The 21,888-nt window shown below is 42.6% G+C and overlaps 1 pseudogene; it reads left to right on the top strand.

Annotated features, from left to right (window-relative positions):
* Positions 1 to 19,520: 19,520 nt before the first annotated feature.
* Positions 19,521 to 20,521, top strand: LOC103216251 (glyceraldehyde-3-phosphate dehydrogenase pseudogene; annotated as a pseudogene).
* Positions 20,522 to 21,888: the final 1,367 nt, after the last annotated feature.

The raw sequence follows: 21,888 nt of genomic DNA, 5'->3' as shown, positions 1-21,888 counted from the left end.
GCAGCCCAGTGTGGTTAGAGAGAATGGAGGGGAGTGGCAGGAAATAAGGCTAGAAAGTTGGACTGGGCTGTGTTGGAAAGGCCTGAGACTAAGGAGTGAGGACTTTATTTAGTAGCTTTAGTTTATGGACTTTTAAAAGGAACTCTGAGATTTTTAAGCAGTGGATGATGCAATCAAAGCCATGCTTTAGAACAGTGCTTTGTTCCTAACTTTTATTTGAGAGTTATGGTGTACCTGTGCAGGTTTGTTACAAAGTTGTGTGTGTATATATATGTGTATATATGTGTATATGTATATATGTATATATGTGTATATAGACATATATAGACATATGTGTGTATATATGTGTACACACACACACACACACATATATATAATTTTTTGTTTTTTTTGAGACAGAGTCTTGCTCTGTTGCCCAGACTGGAGTGCAGTGGCACAATCTCAGCTCACTACAACCTCCACTTCCCAGGTTCAAGAGATTCTCCTGCCTCAGCCTCCCAAGTACCTGGGATTACAGATGCATGTCACTACGCCCAGCTAATTTTTGTGTCTTCAGTAGAGACGGGATTTTGCCATGTTGGCCAGGCTGGTCTCGAACTTCTGACCTCAGGTGATCCACCTGCCTTGGCCTCCCAAAGTGCTGGGATTACAGGCGTGAGCCACTGGGCCTGGCCTACAAAAGTATATTGCATGATGCTGAGGTTTGGGATATAACTGAACCCATCACACAGGTAGGGGACATAGTACTACTATGGTTTTTTTCAGGTAGTTTTTCAGCTCTTGCTGCCCTCCGTCTCTCCCCTCTCTTCGCTAGTAGTCTCCAGTGTCCACTGTTGCCATCTTTATGAGTACCCTATGTTTAGCTGCCATCTGTAAGTGAAACAAGCAGTATTTGCTTTTCCGTTTCTGCATCAGTTCACTTAGGATAATGGCCTCTAGCTGCATTCCATGTTGCTGCAAAGGACGTGATTTCATTGTTTTTTATGGCTGTAGTACATGGTGCACATGTACCACATTTTTGTTATCCAGTCACTCTTGATGGGCACCTGGGTTGATTCCAAGTTTTTGCTATTGTAAATAGTGCTGCGATGAACATATGAATGCATGTGTCTGTTTGGTAGAACAATATATTTTCCTTTGGGTATATATCCAGGAATGGTGTTGCTGGGTCAAATGGTCGTTCAACTCTTAGTTCTTTGAGAAATCTCCGAACTGCTCTCCACAGTGGCTGGACTAATTTACATTCCTACCAAGAGTGTATCAATGGCCTCCTTTCTCTTTACAGCCTCATGGATTTTGTTAAACAGTCAAAAAATAACAGGACAGTGTTTCTTAGGGTGTGTTCCCAGGACCAGAAAATTGTTAGAAATGCAAATTCCTGGTCCAGACCTACTAAACCGGAGACTCCAGGGTGGATCCAGAAATCTATGTTTTAAAAAGCGCTCCAGAGCCAGGTGCAGTGGCTCACGCCTGTAATCCCAGCACTTTCGGAGGCTGAGGCAGGTGGATCACCTAAGGTCAGGAGTTTAAGACCAACCTGGCCAACATGGTGAAACCCTGTCTCTACTAAAAATACAAAAATTAGCCGGATGAGGTGGCGGGTGCCTGTAATCCCAGCTACTAGGGAGGTTGAGGCAGGAGAATTGCTTGAACCCAGGAGGCAGAGGTTGCAGTGAGATGAGATGGCACCACTGTACTCCAGCCTGGGTGACAAGAGCAAAACTCCATTTCAAAAAAAAAGCACTCCAAGTCTATGTTTTAAAAAGCACTCCAGGTGATTCAGATACATGCTAAAGTTTGAGATTCACTGCTTAGGACAATTCTCTTTCAGCTGTCAAGAGTCTGTAGTGAGGGTCTCATGCTGGGAAGAGTTTCTGAAGAGCCACAGTAGAATCAGGAGGCATTGAGGGTAAGGAAATATGAGAGATTCTAACCACTCATCTGGCCCCAGAACAACAAGATTAAGGTGGTCAAGGCATAGGTAGTGTAGGCATTCATCCATTCACTTCTTCATTCATTTGCTCAAGAATCCTTTCTTGGCAATGACTACGAGCAGGTGTTGAACTGGGTCTCGGAGATAGAATTCTGGAAAAGAGGATGTTGCTGCCCTGTGAGGGACTCACATCTAGTGGCATCAGCTCTGTTCTGGGTGGAGCAAAATTTCAAATGCTTACTCATCTCTTTCTCTTTCTCTTTTTCTTTAGAGGTTAATGAGCATTAAATTTTTGATCAACTTCAGGGTCTTCAATGAAGAGGATGATGATCATTGCCATCATTGATTGAGTACTTACCATGAGCTAGACCCTGATCTAAGATCTTTGTGGCGATTAAATCTTCACAATAGCTCCATGAGGTAGATCCTACAATTATCCACATGGTACAGATAAGTGAATCAAGGTATGTGGAGGATAGCATTCTGCCTACTTTCCTACAAACTCTAAGTACAGAAATGGGATTTGATCTCAGCCAGCCACCATGCTGATGACATCTTTCAACCTGCTGGGCTGGCAGGATATTGAAAATTCCAGGAGAAACGAGGTAAATAGTATATTGTAAGAACAGAACCTTGGAGGGCACAAGGAGAAAACAGCTTCATTCTTTTCCCTACCAGGTGCTTGAACCTGCTTTGTGGATCTAGTTCCCCTCTGCCCTCTGGGTGTGTCTAGGGCAGGTCCCCTGATGTTTCTAGTCACCTGTAGATAATAAAAGGTTTTCCAGTTACTTATTGTCACAAAGATAATCTCATTTCAGTAAAAAACAAAAACAAAAACAAAATCCAGTCATAGGTGTTAATCTACACTTTAGATTTCACTTAAGATTCTTCTTAAAGCTCCTGCCGTGCTGGGCCTGGAATAGGGCAGGGCTGGTTTCCTCTCGACTTCCTCACCTTGGTCCTCCACCCTCAACTCCTGCTACTTTCTCCATGGCTCCAGCTACTCACTAGGAGAGGGAATAGGGAGGACATGTCAGGGACAGGAAAGGTCAAGTTTGGCTGGCAGCAATGTCATGTGGCGATGGATTCTGCTGGCTGCAGAGGATGACTCAAGCTGACTCTGGGCTTGGAGGAATTTCAAAGCAGATCATTTTTTGGGTTCTCTGGAGGCCTACACTGGGAACATTAGACTGTACTGCCTGTGTCATGCCTCAGACGCGTGTTCTCTTTGACTGTTTATGTTTTTTCCCTCAGCTCCCCGGAATCCTGGGTCCTTCCCCAGCTTAGGTTTGAAACCCCCTCCAGGCCAGTTCTCTCTCCTGAGTGGTCATCCGGTTCACAAGAAACTTTCATGTATCCTTTGTCCACAAAACACTGGGAATACTGGAGTGTCTGCCCTCAGCCACTCTTCCATTCAGTTTCTCTGGCTACTGGCTGCTGCCTTTCTGCTTGAGATGGTTTGGCTGTGTCCCCACCCAAATCTCATCTTGAATTGTAGCTCCCATAATTTCCATGTGTTGTGGGAGGGACCCAGTGGGAGATAATTGAATCATAGGGCAGTTTCCTCCATACCGTTCCCTGGCAGTGAATAAGTCTCACGAGAGCTGATGATTTTATAAGGGGTTTCCCCTTTTGCCTGGCTCTCATTCTGATTGCCTGCCGCGGTGTAAGATGTGCCTTTCGCCGGGCGCGGTGGCTCAAGCCTGTAATCCCGGCACTTTGGGAGGCCGAGACGGGCAGATCACGAGGTCAGGAGATCAAGACCATCCTGGCTAACACGGTGAAACCCCGTCTCTACTGAAAAATACAAAAAATTAGCCGGGCGAGGTGGCGGGCGCCTGTAGTCCCAGCTACTCGGGAGGCTGAGGCAGGAGAATGGCGGGAACCCGGGAGGCGGAGCTTGCAGTGAGCTGAGATCTGGCCACTGCACTCCAGCCTGGGAGACAGAGGGAGACTCCTTCTCAAAAAAAAAAAAAAAAAAAAAAAAAAAAAAAAAAAAAAAAAAAAGGATGTGCCTTTTTCCTTCCGCCATGATTGTGAGGCCTCCCCCGCCATGTGGAATTGTGAGTCCATGAAACTTCTTTTTCTTTATAAATTGCCCAGTCTCAGGTGTATCTTTATTAGCAGTGTGAAAACAGGCTAATATACTGCTTTTCTGGTATGCATCAGATTAGTCCACCGTGTTCACTGCCTTCTGCAGACGCGATGAACACATGTCAAACCCTCTAAGTAGGATGGGAGGAAAGTACCATAACTCTCTAGCAACTTTTTGAAAAGAAATGCTACACTTTCCAATCATACTTCAACCCCAATCCTCTTATGTCTCAGAGGTATGCGAGGGATAAGGGTAATAAAACCGAGCTAGTCATGTCCTTTGCAAGTTTTGCTTGATTGGCTTCAGCCACCACCAAGATAGAAAGAGTCCCATGAAAGATCCTTATTATTATTATTATTATAAATTATGCATTTCTTATGATTCCCTCAAGAGCTCCCTTCCCATACCCTTTACTCCCAAGGACTTGAGAGCTTTTATATTTGCATTTAAAGAGAAAACTTTAAGAATTTGAGAAGTGTGTAGGCTGAGCTTTTTATTTATTGTTTAAAATTGTAGCTAACAATTCACTAAAGGTGTATCAGTCTTTAAAATTGAGATAGGAAATAAAATAAGAAAAAAAGGGGTATAGCCTCATCAAGGTTATCCCAAATGTGGTGGGGCAGAGATCTACTAACACACTCTATTGATTCACTGATTCCATAAATCAATTTTATATGCCCCTCCCCTGACCCCGACTTCTCTGACAAACTTCAGCAGACAGCCACAATAGCAAGATTTATATACATTTTCCTGAGTGAGGGAGAAAAGGAAAGTGAACCATGTGATATAAATTTTTGAAGAGAGAACTAAGGAAGGGAATAAGGACAGAGCTCTACCATATGTTGTTGGAAATCTGATTTAAAATTTCCCGAGCAATTGGAAGTAGGGACTAGGAATTACAGCACTCTTTCATTCAAACCCCTAAATTGTGCGAGTTCCAAATTTGGGATTTCTACAAAGCCCTTCAGAAGGACTGAGATACCTATATTTTTCTATCCTTAGGCTCGCCAAAGAAATATGAACAGTCTAAAAAGCAGAATGTACTCCATTTTGAAGTAACAAAATTACTTATTGTTGATGTGTAGTCATTTAAATCATTAGTATTGATTAAACAATAAAATAATTTAGCAAATAATTACTGACTACCTAATATGTTGCTTACACTGTATTAGGGGATTGAGAATACAGTGATGAACAAGGAGATTCACCATCACAGAATTTTATAATTTGCCATCAGGAGTCAGATAAATAAAATGGTAGTTAAAATGTGTTGTGACAAAGGCAGGCGAAGTCCAGAGAAGGACAGGACCACATAAGCAGCCCTTAATTCCGACTGGAGCTTGGTGGTAGTGCCAAGGAGGCTTCCAGGAGGAAGTGATATTTGCACTGAAGTCTGGAGGGAGATGAGGAGTTAGTCAGATGCAAAGGAGAGATGAGTATTCAAAGAATACACACACTAAAACATGTAAATAAAGGAGGCCCATTTGAGATGCAGAATTCTTTGATCACCAAAATATAAACTAGATCCTACAATGCAAGCAGATTTTTTTTCTAAAGTATTTGGGGGCAATGCAGAGATAAAGAACAAAGAGCCAGATTGGCATCCAATGTCCCTAAAGATGATGCAGCAACCTTACTGTGCTTGCACGTGTTGGCATCTGTCTCTGATCTATAGCTGCTCTAATGGGAACAGGCATGTCCCAAGACCTACTGGGAGTGGAATCTGTTGCTGATGGTCTTAAAAAGGATGCCAACCCAACAGACATAATCCAAGGAGTCAGAGCAGGAGTCAAACTTGAAGATGGAGATGCTTTAAAACCCCATCGCTGTCTTTTTTTTTTTTTTTTTTTTTTTGACATAGCATCTCACTCCGTAGCCCAGGCCGGAGTGCAGTGACATCATCATAGCTCACTGCAGCCCCAAACTCTTGGGCTCTAGCTGTCCTCCTGCCTCAATCTCCCGAGTAGCTGGGACTACAAGTGTGTGCCACCACGCCATGCTAATTATCTTTTTTTTTTTTTTTTGGGTAGGGATGGGTTCTTGCTATGTTGCCTAGGCTGGTCTCAAACTCCTTAACTGAAGCAATCCTTCTGCCTTGACCTCCCAAAGTGCCAGGATTACAGGCATGAGCCACCGTGCCTGGCCTGTGTGTTATTTTTTCTCTAGAGTAAGAGCAATCCTTAGAAGAAGAAAGGCTGTTTCTAGCCTGACCTAAAGCCTTTTAGAGACTCCTGAGATACTAAAAAATGATGAAATATCAAGTGTTTCCTTGCTAAGAAGTACATGCTTTTAATGAGTAACATTGCAGTGTAACTGTGCTATTAGCAAGGATTTATTTTTAAAAGCCATTACTTCAGAGGATAGTGATTAAGCATGGGGACACTGGAGCCTGGGCAGCCTGAGTTCAAATTCTGGTCTAGCATTTATTAGCCGTGTGATCTTGGGCACATGATATGGTCTTTCTGTACCTCAGTTTCCAATCTGTAAAATAGACATAGCAGTGTCTCCTCATAGGGTTTTTGTGAGGGTTAAATGTAAGTCTTAGAGAAGCACCTAGATTCTTACAACAGTTTGCACTATGCAAGTATTAGTTATTATTATTGTTGTTATTGTTTTAATGTACTCCAAGCAGTGTCATCTGGTTGACACTGTTGAGTTTTGTCTTGAATGCCATTTTTTTTTTTTTTTAACTCTTGTCAGGGTATCTCTATGGTTGTAAGTTCTTTTGCTGATAATTTCAAAATTCTAAGTTTAAGACCCTTTGTGAGCTGAGTCCTGGGCCAGATGGTATCTTGGCACCCCCTTGTGAAATGGGATGCCTGCCCCTGCTTCTGAGAGTGGTAGGGGTTCCACTTCAAACCTCCCACTCAAGGGAGCGCTCTCTCCCTGCCCCCAGTGGCATACAACCTTGGGAGTAGGGCTGTGGCTGGGCTTCCGGGATGAAAATTCAGTGACTAAGGGCAGGGTGGGAAGGGTGAGCCTCCAATAAAAGCTGCAGACACACTAGTTGTTGGATTCAATCATTCAGCTGATCACCAGGATGTGACTCTTTCTTTCCCTTTAAATGCAAGATTCCGTTCTCCCTCCTGCTAATAGTTAAAAGTGATGATGTGTCCAATTGGCACAGAACAAATTTTACATTTCTAACAGGTTCCCTGGCACAATGCAAAGGGCCCATGTACCAGTACTTGCAGTACCCACAGAGGGCTGTGGTAATCCCTTTCCCTATATATAGCTCTGACTGTCACCATCCAACCTGCAGGTGGTATGCTGTCACCACCTGCACACCTTACAGAATTCATGTGTCACCTAACAGCTTCCTGCTGCTGCTCTAGCTAGATCCCGGTATGTAGGAAGAGTGGCACAAAACTGGCATGGAAGCTGAGTGAGTGGGACTCAGGGCACAGACAGGGGTGTCGTCACCTCCAAGGTCACACTGAGCTTCGTGGTGACCTTGGCTCCTACCTCATGGTCAGAGCTTTGATGCTGGCACCAACACCCCAACTTAGATGCCTGCTCTGCATCCTGCCAAATCTTGGCCACATTCCAGCGCCACCAATTATCTTGCCTAGCAGCAGCAGTGAGGCGGCAGTCACAATGCAGAGGTGTGTGGGTGGCTGCTCTGTGTTTCTAGGTCTGTGCTACTGGGGAGCATTCCTGCAAAATCCCTGCCACTCTTCACCCAGTGTCTGGGGCACTGGCACCTTGGGAGCTTAAAGACATGAACTGCAAATGAGAGGACGGCGGCAGTCACAATGCAGAGGTGTGTGGGTGGCTGCTCTGTGTTTCTAGGTCTGTGCTACTGGGGAGCATTCCTGCAAAATCCCTGCCACTCTTCACCCAGTGTCTGGGGCACTGGCACCTTGGGAGCTTAAAGACATGAACTGCAAATGAGAGGACGGCATTTAGTTTTGGCAAAACATTCCAAGTCATTACAATGGCTGTGAGGAGACATTTTACTGAAGCCTTCTGAGGAGCTGGTGTGCATCATTAGCTGCTGGCAAGCATGCCATTATTTTATGCCTTGCAAGCGTGGGCACCTGGAGAGGTTTGGGCATAGGATGCCCATTGATTGAGTTATTTTTAGGGCAATTATATTCCTGGTTTCTCTTCCTGTGGGAAAAAAATTACCCACATCAAGGTAGCGTGTTTGAGCGCCCTGCATTTCTAATGTGTTTTGCCTGGAGCAGACGATGAGCCTACCCACCACCTGGTGAGGAGAGATGGGTGGACAGGGGGCAGATGAATGTGTTCAGCTCCCTGGACCTCCAAGCCAGAGCAGGCAGGGCATTTGGCCTTGAAGTTTTCAAATTTCTAACTGGGAAGGACAACATTTAAAATTTTTACTGTGACTACTGAGAAAGACCTAAGTAAAACAAAAAAATTCTCCTCTAGCATTTATACTCTGCATATAATCAGGAGGAATTCTCTAAAGAGGTGGCTTCCAAACTACATTTTTAAACTGGAGGGATTTCTAAAAAAAATGTGAAATCGTATGCTGCATAACATACACCACCACCACCAACAGGAAACCCTCCCTGATGGTCACAGAGGCCACACCAACTCTTCCTCCAGGTACTTGGAGGTGGCTCCACAGATTTCCAACATCCACGGTGGTACCAAACCCTCTCTTTGGTTTGATTTCACGTTATCCCCCTCATTCCCAAAGCTTTCCTGATTTAATCTCTCCTATTTGCAAGGGGGCCTTGTCTTTGGGGCAATCAGGTGTCATCAGTGAGTTTTGACACAGAAGCTCCGGGAGCCTGGGCATTTTATTCTGCAGGGTTCCAGCGGTGAGACATGGGGTGCATGGAGATCTGAGACTCCTCTCCTCATCTGACTCGGTGATGGCCAGTGCTTGGCAAAGCTTAGTAATTTGTTGAATCATCTGTTATTCGATACATATGCACTGTACGTCTTCTCTATGCTGCCAACATTCCAGATTGAGCTCACAGATCTTAAATTCTCAAGTGGGAAGAGGAAAGAAATAAGGAGACAAACAAGTCGACAAAAATGATTATTTCAGTTAGTGATAAGTACTATGAAGAGAACAAAGCAGGTTAATGGGATAGAGAGAGATTGACAGGTCAGATGGAGCTGGAGGTGGGAGCTGGGGAGTCGTTCTTCAGATTGGGGCTCAGGGAAGGCTTTACCGAGGAGTAATATTTAAGCTGAAACCTGAATGGTGAGAAGATATCCAGCTAAGAAAAACCCATGGTATTCCTGGCAGATGAACAGCAGGTGCAGCCCATGAGGGGGAACACGCCTGGCTTGTTTGAAGAGCAGAAAGCTGGCTAGTATGACAGAGACCTTAGGGACAAGGGGAACACTGGCACAAGATGCAGACAGAAGCAATATGGAAGGCCTCATCACACAGGCCAAGGCTAGGCATTTGGGTTTTATTCTAAGAGTAATGAGACTACATTGGAGGATTTTAAGGTTTTCTCTCACCTGAGCCTCATTCCCTTTTTTCAGTGTGTGCAATGAGATCATACCCAAAAGATGTGCAAATTTAGTATTGCCACCCGGTTAACAACTAAAACCTACAGCTTCAGCACCATAAGACGGTAAAGAAAGAAAGAAAGGGAAAAAAAAAACCCCAAAACCAAACAAAAAACAAAAACAAAACCCCCCACAGCTACCACAAATGGACAAAATAATGGGATCCTAAAGAAACTACGAATGCTAGAATTTATTCATTTGACAAATTTTGTTGTTGCTACTTGTCTAGGCTTTAAGCTGTGTGACCTTAGGCAAGTCACTAACTTCTCTTTGCCTAACTTTGCTCATCTGTAAAAGGGGGAGAATAATAGTACTTCTCTTATAATGTTGTTTTGAGGATAAAATGTTTGTAAAATGTGTAGAACGCATGGTAAACATGATATATGTTTGCTATTATTCTATATGCAAAGACACAATTGACTGATACATTTGTTCATCTATTTCACAAATATTTCTTGAGTACCTGCCATGTACTTGGTGCTGTACCGAGTGCTGAGATGCAATTATGAACAGACCAGACTTGGTCCCTACCTGGCACTTGGCTTCTTACACCTTACTCTATGTAAAAAGAGGCATGGGGTTGCTGAGGAGGGACCCACCAGCTTTGGCCAATGTATGTGGAAAGGGACGAGGAATGGTACAAGGGTTGCTTTATTACACCAGGAACCCTGGGAGTCCAACCCAGGTCCTATCCCCTAGAAGCCCCCCTGGACTCTGCAGATAATATTCAAATATAAAGAGAATTTCCTTGGAAGAACCATCTGGTGGCGGTGAGCATGGGTACCCACTGGGTCCTCAGCCTCTGCTGCCCTCTAGTTAACTGACATGAACTCTGACACAGCAATAACACATTCATCTGCCCTCAAAGAATCCTTTAGAGGCAGTGCTTCTTGTGCAGAAATAAGACCTTTGCAGGAATCAGAATGGGGCCAGCTGCCTTTGGGCCATACTCCTAGGGCCTACAGAAATAACTACCATTGGCATCCATGGTCATGGGTTATATGTTTCTGGAAGATGGCATCCATCATTTCTTTTGATTTGAATTTGGCAATTAAAGTAAGATGGCCCAGTGGTTAATGATTCATCTGGATAATATTTTTAGATAAAGTATTCAAAGGTAAATTCACTTTATTTGTGTTGTCTAAACTCTCCAGATCGAAAAACCTGAGATAAAGCATGTATGTGCTATTTCTATTAGAGTAGGATGAAGGGACAAAGGAAGAGTGGCAGGCAGGGAGGGAGGGAGCCAATAGGAGGGTGTGTTACCAAGTTGGTCACTGCTAAGTGTTTGATCCCAAGGGACCATCACAACTGTCTTCCAAGAAGCCAAATAAACTGTGTATCCAAATAGTTCATTGGAGAGAAGAAAGAGCAATCTGTTCATTGATTGCTGTCTCCCACTGGTCAAAGGTTTTTCCCATGAGGTGTTAACTCCTCCATACTTTCATTTTGCACATGCACAGATGCCAGGCGAGGTGTCATCCCCAGACCTCTGTGTCAAAAGAGAATCCCCAGAGCAAGAAATAGGAAACATCAAGTGCAGGTAAGGCGTGCCCTTTTTACCTATGTGAAGTTGCTCAGAGCCTAATGTAGCATTGGCCTCTGTAGCAGCTGGGACAATGGATAGGTGAGGCTGAGAGAATGTGAAGTGGCCTAAGGAGTGTCTGACACATGTTCATTCATTCAACAAGACGTTATCACAGACCTGCTATTTGCCAGGTAAGGTGATAAGAAATGGTGACGCAGAAGTGACCAACACAACACAGGCTCCACTCTCAGGGAACCCACTGTTTTTGGTTGTAAGCTTAAAAGTAGACAAATATTTAAAATAAGGTCTATTAAAGTAAGTGCTCAATAGCTATTTGCTGTTATTAGTTTTATTTGTGGCACTGTTGGAAATGAGTAACAGAGCTCCAAGATATCTCTGTTGGTGACCTGCTCATAAGCCAGGGCACAAAATGATTCCATGATTCTTAAAATAATGTATATTTAATATATGGTTATTAGAAATGCAATATTAAGCATGATGTTTTACCCTAAGTATGTCAATTTTTAATCCTTAGAGTGCTAAAATGGCAAAAAGAATAGAACACCTGAACAGGTGCCAAATATCTCAAAAGGGAGTTGAGTTTTAGGAAACTGGCTGTAAGTCATGTGACCTTATCCCCCTTAAAGGGAAAAAACTTACGGAACACAGCTGATTCTCATATTTGTACTGATTGGTTGAATCTTGCCAGGAGAAGAATGTGAATTCAAGTTTAAATTCAGAGCTTCTGCTGACTTAAAAAAAAAATAGGGTATGTGCCCCCTTCTATCTTCCTGCTATACCGTGCAGAGTCTACCGATGGGAATATGCCTAGCAAAGAACTTCGTTTATGGAGTCATCTACATCTGGATTCAAATCCTGGCTTCACATTTTCTAGCTATGTGATCTTGGACAGGTCAGTTAATCTGTTGTAAATTTTCTTATTTATACATGAAGGTTGTTGCGAGGATTAAGGGAGATATGTACAGTACTTAACATAAGGCTACTTATGGATAGAGTGTGAGCTCCATAATAATTAGCTCTTATTAGTTTTATTTTGTGCTGACAATGCACAAAACATCTGTTAGCTCCTTTCTCGGGGATTTCTGCTGTATGTTCACAAGCCAGGATGAATGGGTGGGAACGTGAAATGGTTAAAGTTCAGCTGTAACAATTGGACAAACAATATTGACTTAAACATGGTAGAAATATATTTCCCTTTTACCTTAAAGTCAGAAAGTAGGCTCTCCTTCATGAAATCCCCAGAAATTGGCACCTAGTCTACTGTGTGGCCTCCATTTCCCAGTCATCTCATGGTCCAATATGGTGGTTCTAATTCTAGCCATTAGGTTTTCATTCCAGCCAGTGGGAAGGAGGAAGGAGATTGAATAGGACAAAGAGTGATGCCGGCTATTTCTTTAAGAAGGTGCTGCATGAACTTCTGTCTACATCTCATTGGCCAACATGTAGTTCCACAGCTTCACCTAGCTGCCAGGGAATATGTATTGTTCTGGGTAGCTGTCCAGCTAAAATTTTTATTACTATGGAAAAGAGAGAGAATGAACAGTAGGGGCCAATTATCAGACTGTCACAGGGAGCCACTTTCTGGGGCAGCCAATGCCGGGAGACTTTTGGGAGTCTGATGGAGCTTAATGACACAGGGAAAAGTAATGATTAAAAGTAGTTGGTGTCTGATAAATTTGATCTTATCAAGAAAATATCATCAAGAATTACTCTAATAATATAAGGGGTCCATCCCTGCTTGCTGACCAGCAACCTCTCAATATATTTTGTCCACTGCAATAGCACTGGCAACTTGTGACAATAGAGCATTTGAAATGTGGCTGGTCCGCATTGAGATGTGCTGTAAGTGTAACATACACACTAGATTTTGAAGACTTAATATAAAAAAGTGTAAAATAGCTCATTAAGCTTTATCATGTCTACATGCTGAAGTGATATATTGTCTATATTGAATTAAATAAATTATATTATTAAAATTAATTTCACCTGCTTATTTGTACTTTTTATTTTATTTTATTTTGAGGCAGGGTCTCGCTGTCACCCAGGCTGGAGTGCAGTGGTACGATCTCAACTCACTGCAACCTCCACCTCTCGGGCTCAAGTCATCCTACCACCTCAGCCTACCACGTAACTAGGACCACAGGTGTGCAACACCGTGCCTGGCTAAATTTTTTTTTTTTTTTTTTTTTTTTTTTTTTTTTTTGTGGAGACAGGGTTTCATCGTGTTGCCCAGGCTGGTCTCGAACTCCTGGATTCAAACGATCTGCCTACCTCAGCCTCCCAAAGTGCTGGAATTACAGACATGTGCCATTGCCCTGTCCTATTTTTACTTTCTAATTTAAAATTATGCTGATTGTGTTATATTTTTACTGGAAAACATTGACTGTTCTAAGTCTAATAGAGCCTGTGTCCTCAGAAAGTAGGTTCTATATAGTCCTGAGAGGGATCGCTCTCTGCATGACTGATTAAATGGATGACAAATTCTCTGACATGGGATTCAAAGATCAAGATTTTGGTAACATGCTTGGAAGTGCTGTCTGAGGGAGATGGTTCTGTGTTCCTTGCCCTTCATAGGCTTGTCCCCATAGGGGACATATCTCAATGTCACCACACCCAAGAGCATCTGAGTGGACTCCACCTCATGCTACGGCTCTAGTTCAATGAACCATTCTAGGATTCCATTTTAGGATTACTTTTAGCATTTCTAGAATATTTTCCACATAGTGAGAAACTGGCTAATATCGCAAGTGATCTCCTGGGGAGGGGTGACATGTCTGAATTTCAACTTAGAAAATTGGAATGTTAAGGAAATATATTTGCCAATCTAGTCTGCGTATTTTTATTTCTCTTCCTGTCAAGGATCCTTAATTATCCAGGACAGTGGTTCTAGTGGCAGCATCAGTATCACTAGGGAGTTTGTTAGAAATGCAAGTTCTCAGGCCCTACCCCAGACCTAATGGATCAGAAACTGTGGTGGGGCCCTGTGGCTCACGCCTGTAATCCTAGCACTTTGGAAGGCTGAGGAGGGAGGGGATCCCTTGAAGCCGGGAGTTTGAGATCAGCCTGGGTGACAAAGTGAGATGCCATCTTTACAGAAATTTAAGAAAAATCTCAAAAAAAAAAAAAAAAAAAAAAAGGTGGCTGGATGTGGTGGCACATGCCTGTAGTCCCAGCAACTCAGGAGGCTAAGGTAGGAGGATCACTTGAGCACAGGAGGTCAAGGCTGCAGTGAGTTATGATTGAGCCAGTCCTGGGTGTTTTAACAAGCCCTCCAAATGATTTGATTTAAATTAGTTTGAGAACCATTAGTTTAAAGCTATAGTTTTCTTGCCACATGTATCTTCACCCCCCATAAGGCATATTCAGTTTAGTTTTAAGTTAAAGGGTCATCCTGTTGAATGCTGCATATTCTGAGGAGATATACCATGAGAGGACAGTGTATGCAGGAATTGTTACTTCTAGGCTGTAAATAAATGTGATATTACATTTCTTGCTGGTTTCTAAGTCAGTAAAATTTGGTAAGAAAAACAGTTTTGCAAAAAATCTAAAAAATAGAAGCAATGGAGGCTGTGTTTTGGGGTTTGAGTCTCCTTAGCCCACTTCACCCAAACCTCACTGCTGAGTCCCACTCCTGGGTTTCCTGGAATTCCACCCTGGAAGCAGCCATGGCTGTGAGCAGCCAATCTGTCCATGCTCTACTTGTTAGCTCTGGTGGCCACCCCATCTTCCCATCTGCTTGCAGCCTCTGTTCCTCATCTCTCCACTCCCCATCCTGATTCCTATCTCTGAGTGGCATTCTCTAAGCTGTACTCACTTTCACTTTTAGTCACGGTGAGCAGTTTCCCGCTACAGGGCCTTACCCTTTCCTAATCTCTTAAGTCTGTCCTCAACTCCACGGATATTCAAACTTTGTTCTTCTTCCAAGGCACAGATTCTGTAACTCCGCTCTTGAAATTGGATGTGTCATGACAGGTTCAGCCAGCAGCAGCAGCAGGGGAAATATCTGGCACCATCCGTCACTAAACACTTGGGAAGACAGACGACAGGCACAGACAATGGCCCACATCCCTGCTTGCTGACCAGCTGCCCCTCAAGCCCACCATGGGGGACTGATCTTTGGCCCAGAAACTCTTAGTGCTCTTGAGTTTCTTGAGCTGCTGATGGAAAGTGCTGCGTCCCCAGCACTCCTGCTAGCAAGCCTTCTTGCCCTTTGGGACGGGGATTAGGTAGGATGGGTGGGGCAGGGATGGGATGTTAGTGGATCTGAAAACTGATGCCTTGGCCTTTCCAGCTCTTTCGTGACAGGCATCAACAATGTGTACAGCATTTTAGAGTCTACAAACCACCTTCAGTTAGCATCATTTACAAAGCCTCACAACCACTCTAAGCGGGGAGCAAGGAGTTATCATCATCACTGTTTTACAGATGAGATAGTGGAGAACCAGAAGGTTGCCATCTTTCTCCCAGGGGGGCTCAAACAATAAAAGCAAAGTTGGGCTTATATCCAGGTTTTAGGTCAACTTGACCTTTAGTTTACCGGCTCCGCCTTGCTAAGTGGATAAAATCTCACATTAACAAATCCCTAAGGACCTCTCAACAGCTTTGTTCAGTGAAGATTTGACATAGTAAATGCATTTATGGCAATCAAACTCGTATTCAGTTTACAAATGGCAGTGAAATCCATGACTTTAGGTAATCTCTATAATAACCTTATGTAGAAGCTTTTTTTACTCGTTTTACACATGAGAAAACTCACACTCAGGAAGGATGAGTAACTTGCTCAAGATTACACAGCTACCTAGTATCACGGATGAATGTCAGTTTTCCTCACAATAGAACCTCTGTCCACTATGTACAGCTCCCCTCTGCTATGAATTCTAAACTGAAAAAAAAAAAAAAAAAGGGAGATGAACAAACATAGCGAGGCAGGTTTCCCAAACCATTTCTGTTTAGAAACACAGATGCTTGGGTTTCTCCCCTATCCTTCCACAAACTCTCCCAAGCTCTAGGGGTGGTAGCAGGTAACCCAAGTGATGCTTCTGATTGGCTGAGGCTGGGAGCTTCTGATTGGCTGAAGCTGGGAAACGTGCTATAGGGGAAAGATGCACGCAGAATACTGCAATTGAGTTTCCTCTAAACACCTCAATTTTTTCATGGGGGTGTTTTCTTTGGATGAGTGTTTTGGGTAGGCCTTTGGGTAGGAAGTCATTGGAAGGACTGTGACCATTAGATCTTTTCAGGCCTATAATCCTAGCACTTTGGGAGGCGGAGGTAGGAGGACTGCTTGAGCCCAGGAATTTGAGACCAGCCTGGGCAACATGGCAAGACCCTGTCTCTACAAATAATAATAATAAAAATAGCCGGATGTGGTGGTGCCCGTTTGCGATCCCAGCTACTCAGGAGGTTGAGGTGGGGGGATCATTTGAGCCCAGGAGTTTGAGGCTGCAGTGAGCTGGGTTCATGCCACTGCACTGTAGCCTGGATGACGAAGAGAGACGCTGTCTCAAAAATTTATTTTTATCTTTATTTTTAGAGGTGAGGTCTCGCTCTGTCACCCAGGCTAGACTGGAACTCCTGGGCTCAAGTGATGCTGTCACCTCAGTCTTCCAGGTAGCTGGGGCTACAGGTATGCTACTGCTCCTGGATCCTATTCTTTATTGTTTATGCACAATTTCTTATTCATCAGATGTTTGGCTTTCCTGTATAGCAACATGACTCTAATGAAATTTCGTCTGGTGAAACACTGACCTTGTTAAGATAATTTTAGATTCAAATTGCATCCTCTAAGGGCTAGCCATATCTTCCATCTTGCAAATTCCACGTAGTACCAGGAGTCACAACTCTTCTGAAAACAGACATCAGTTGTTAAATTGGTTCTTAAATATTTCCTGTCAAGGATTCTCATTGTCAGAAGACTCTAGAATCTTCAATCAGCATCAGCATCATCTGGGAGCTTGTTAGAAATGAAGCAGCTCAGGCACTGCTTCAGGTGTCCCGAATGAGAAACTGCATTTAACAAGATCCTCAGGTGATTCACATGCACCTTTAACATTTGGGACGCAGTGTTTTAGAATACCTTTTCATTTAGTTACATACAGTTACAACTTACTGTCTCTCAAGGGAGGTACTTAAAATTTGTTTTAATTTTAAATTTAGGGGGTTACATGTACGGGTTAGTTATAAGGGTATATTGCATGATGCTGAGGTTTGGGCTTCCGATCCCATCACCCATATTGTGAACATAATACCGAATAGGAAGTGTTTCAGTCCTTCTCCAACTTCCTCCCTCCCTCTCCCACTTTTGGAGTTCCTAGTGTCTATTGTTCCCATCTTTATGTCTCTGTGTACCCAATCTTTAGCTCCCGCTTATCGGTGGGAACATTCATATTTGGTTTTCTGTTCCTGTGTTAATTCACTTAGGATAGGCCGGGTGCAGTGGCTCACGCTTATCTATAATCCCAGCACTTTGGGAGGCAGAGGCAGGCAGATCACTTGAGGTCAGGAGTTCAAGACCAGGCCGGCCAAAATGGTGAAACCTGTCTCTACTAAAAATACAAAAATTAGCTAGGTGTGTTGGCAGATGCCTGTAATCCCAGCTACTTGGGAGGCTGAGGCAGGAGAATCGTTTGAACCCGGGAAGGAGAGATTGCAGTGCCCACTCCAGCCTGGGCAATAAGAGTGAAACTCTGTCTCAAAAAGCAAACAAAAAAATTCACATAGGATAATGGCCTCCAGCTATTATGGTTATGTAGTATTCACAGCTACCATGGACACCCACTCTTTTGCCTTCAGTGCTGGGGCTGTGAATGGTTTATGGTTTGTAGTATTCCATGGTGTGTATGTAACACATTTTCTTTATCCAATTCACTGTTGATGGTCACCTAGGTTGATTCCATATCTTGCTATCATGACTAGTGCTGTGAAAAACAAATGAATATAGGTGTCTTTTTGGTAGAGCAATTTATTTTCTTTTGGGCATATACCTAGCAATGGGATTGCTGAGTCAAATGGTAATTCTACTTTTAGTTCTTTGAGAAATCTCCAAACTGCTTTCTACAGGGGCTGAGCTAATTTACATTCCCACCAACAGTGCATAAACATTCCCAGGGAAGTACTTTACATTTATTTTCTGTGGTCCTCACAACAACCCTTCAGGGAAACTATTATTATCCCCAACCCCCAAAAAGGAAACTGGTTTTGAGAGATTTAATCACTTGACCAATTAGTAGTTAGTGGCTAAAATGGAATTAAAACTAGATCTGTCTACTCCTTGCAATATTTGCCTTAATATGTTTTCTTTCTTTCCTTTCTCAAGCCTCTTTATTAAGTCAGTTTCCAACCCCCGGCAATGTCTCCAGGTGTCTTTGAAGGTGGCATGGTAAGAAAGCAAACAATAAATAAGAAACAAAATTTTATATCAAAGTATTGTGAATAAAAATTGTAATTTGTTTGTGGGAATGTAAATTGGCACAACTATTATGGAAAACAGTATGGAGGTTCCTAAAAAAGTTAAAAATAGAACTACCATGTGATTCAGCAATCCCACTACTAGGTACATATCCAAGGAATATGAAATAAGTGTGGTGAAGAGATATCTGCACTCCTGTGTTCATTGCAGTACTATTCACAATAGCTAGGATATGGAATCAACTTAAGTGTCCTTCAATAGATTAATGGACAAAGAAAATGTACCACATATAAACAATGGAATACCATTAATCTTTGAAAAAAGGAAATCCTGTTATTTTTTGTGACAACTGGATGAACCTGGAGGACATTATGTTAAGTGAAATAAGCAGGCATAGAAAGACAAATATTACATGTCCTCACTTACAGTAGAGTGTGAAAAAGGTGACTTCATAGAAGCAGAGAGTAAAATGGTAGAGGCAAAGGAAGGGGGATTGGGGAGATGTTGGTCAAATGACACAAAATTTTAGTTAGGAAGAATGAATTCAAGATATCTAAGTGCATCATGATGAAAAAAAGTCTATTAAAATTAAAAATCTGGAACAAATATATTGTTTGTGTATGCATTTGTAACACATTTGTAAACATGACAAAAATGCTAACAACCCTAATATATAAAGGGTGTTTATACACCAATAAAAGCACTTTCATAGAAAAGATGAAAGACCAGTTAACATGAAGAACCTCACTAGCAATCAAAAATATAAAGGAGAGATATCTTTTTCATTCCATAAATTGGCAAAGATTTAAAAGAAAAGATAAAACCCAATGTAGGTGAGAATGAGAGCAATAGATCCCCAAATTTTCTATTATTAAAAATGGTGTTTTAGAAGAATACTTAATGAAAAGGAAAGACACTTGCCATATATTAGTAAGAAAGGCATGTAGAAAATGTATACAATTACTCTCTGCTCCTCCTGTTAGACAGACAGTTACATCTTCTCATGCAGCACCAGCTGTATCCCTGAGACACCATGGTGAAGGTGAAGGCCAGAGTCAATGGATTTGGCCATGTTGGGTGTCTGGTCATCAGGGCTGCTTTTAACTTTGGCAAAGTGGATACTGTCACCATCAATGACCCCTTTGTTGACTTCAATTACATGATCCACATGGTCCAGTATGATTCCACCCATGGCAAGTTCCATGGCACCATTAAAGCTGAGAGCAGGAAGTTTGTCATCGATGGAAATCCCATTACCATCTTCTAAGAGTGAGGTCCCACCAAAATCAAATGGGATGATGCTGGTGCTGATTATGTTGTGTAGTCCACCGGCATCTTCAATACCACGAGAAGGCTGGAGATGTCTTAGAAGAGGGAGCCAAAAGGGCCATCATCCCTGCCCTTTCTGCTGCCACCCCCTTTTTCATGATAGGCATGAATCATGAGTAGTACAAAAACAGCCTCAAGATCATTAGCAATGCCTGCTGTACCACCAACTGCTTAGCCCCCCTGGCCAAGGTCATCCATGACAACTTTGGCATCATGGAAGAACTTTTAACTACAGTCCATGCAATCACAGCCACCCTACCCTGGATGGCCCCTCTGGGAAACTGTGGCACAATGGCCACGGGGCTCTCCAGGACATCATCCCTGCATCTACTAGTGGTGCCAAGGCTATGGGTAAGGTTACCCCTGAGCTGAATGGGAAGTTCGTTGGCATGGCCTTCCATGTCCCCACTGCCAACGTGTTGGTCACGGACCTGACTTACCATCTGGAGAAACCTGCCAAAATTGATGACATCAAGAAGGTGGTAAAGCAGGAATTGCAGGCCCCCTCAAGGGCATCCTGGGCTACACGAGCACCAGGTTGTCTCCTCTGACTTTAACAGCAACACCCACTCGTCTGCCTTCAATGCTGGGGCTGGCATTGCCCTCAACAATCACTTTGTCAAGCTCATTTCCTGGTATGACAATGAATTTGTCTACAGCAGCAGGGTGGTGGACCTCATAGTCCACAAAACCTCCAAGGAGTAAGACCCCTGACCACCAGCTGCAGTGAGAGCACGAGAGGAAGAGAGAGGCCCGCAGCTGCTAGGGAGTCCCTGCCACACTCAGTTCCCCACCACACCGAGAATCTCCCCTCCCCACAGTTTCCACACAGAACCCTCTGAAGAGGGAGGGGCCTAGGAAGCCCACTTTGTCATATACTATCAATAAAGTCCCCTGTACTCAAAAAATTAATTAACTAATGAATCAAAATATATTGAATACTAACATTATGCTAAGGAGAATCAATTTCTGCTTGTTTTTAAAAATATAATTCTTCATCATTCAACTTGAAATTACTGCCCTTGAAGAACTAAACTGAAATAGGAGAAATTGACATTTTCCTTTTCAATATTTTAATATGAAAAATTTCAAACATACAGAATAGTTAAAAGAATTTATACACCACCTAAATTCTACAGTTAACATGTCCCCACATTTACTTTATCACATATCCATCCACCTATCTCTCCATCAATCCACTTTTTTTTTACTTTGCAGAATTTCAAAGTAAATTGCAACTATCTGTATACCTCACCCCTAAATGCTTCAGTATGAGTATCATTAACATGAGTTCAATCTTCGCTTATGGTTCTTTTAAATTTTTGAGTTAATTGTCATATAGTGAAATGCACAAATACTAAATGTGCCATTGGAGGAATTTTTGTTGTTGTTAGAGATGTGATCTCACTATATTGGTCAGGCTGGACTCTGACTCCTAGGCTCAAGGAGATCCTCCTGCCTCAGCCTCCCAAGTAGCTGGGACTATTTGGCACCATACCAGGCTTTGGAGGAATTTTAACAAACATACATCAGTATAATCTAAATTTCTATCAAGACATAGAACCTTATGAAACATTATGATAACTTCTCTTTTCTTCCTTCCCAATTAATCCCTGTCCAACTGCCCCTCTGCCCAGAGGTAACTTACCACTGTTGACTTTTTAAAGAGATACATAAATTATTTTTGGCTGTTCTAGGACTTAAAACAGGTGGAATGATACAATATGTGCTTCTAAATGTAAGGCTTTGTTAATTTAGCATAATGTTTTTGAGATTCATCTATGTTATTTTGTGTATCATTAGTGAATTTTTTTTATTGCTGGATAGTCTTCTGTTGTGTAAGTATACTATAGGTTGTTTATCCATTTTTCTATTGACAATACTTAGTCTGTTTCCAGTTTTGGAACATTTTGAATAAGGCTATATGTACATTATTTTATTTTTGTGGACACAAGCTTTCATTTTTCTTTGGTAAACATTTAGGAGTGAAATTGCTGAATCATAAGGTAGGGGCTATATTCAATTTTAAATGAAACTGCCAGACTATTTCCCAAAGTTATTGTGCCATTTTG

This window comes from Chlorocebus sabaeus, chromosome 9, assembly GCF_047675955.1.
Source record: "Chlorocebus sabaeus isolate Y175 chromosome 9, mChlSab1.0.hap1, whole genome shotgun sequence".
Classification (NCBI taxonomy): Eukaryota; Metazoa; Chordata; class Mammalia; order Primates; family Cercopithecidae; genus Chlorocebus; species Chlorocebus sabaeus.
The sequence above is the reverse complement of the archived record's forward strand: the minus strand, read 5'-3'. Positions and strand labels throughout refer to the sequence as shown.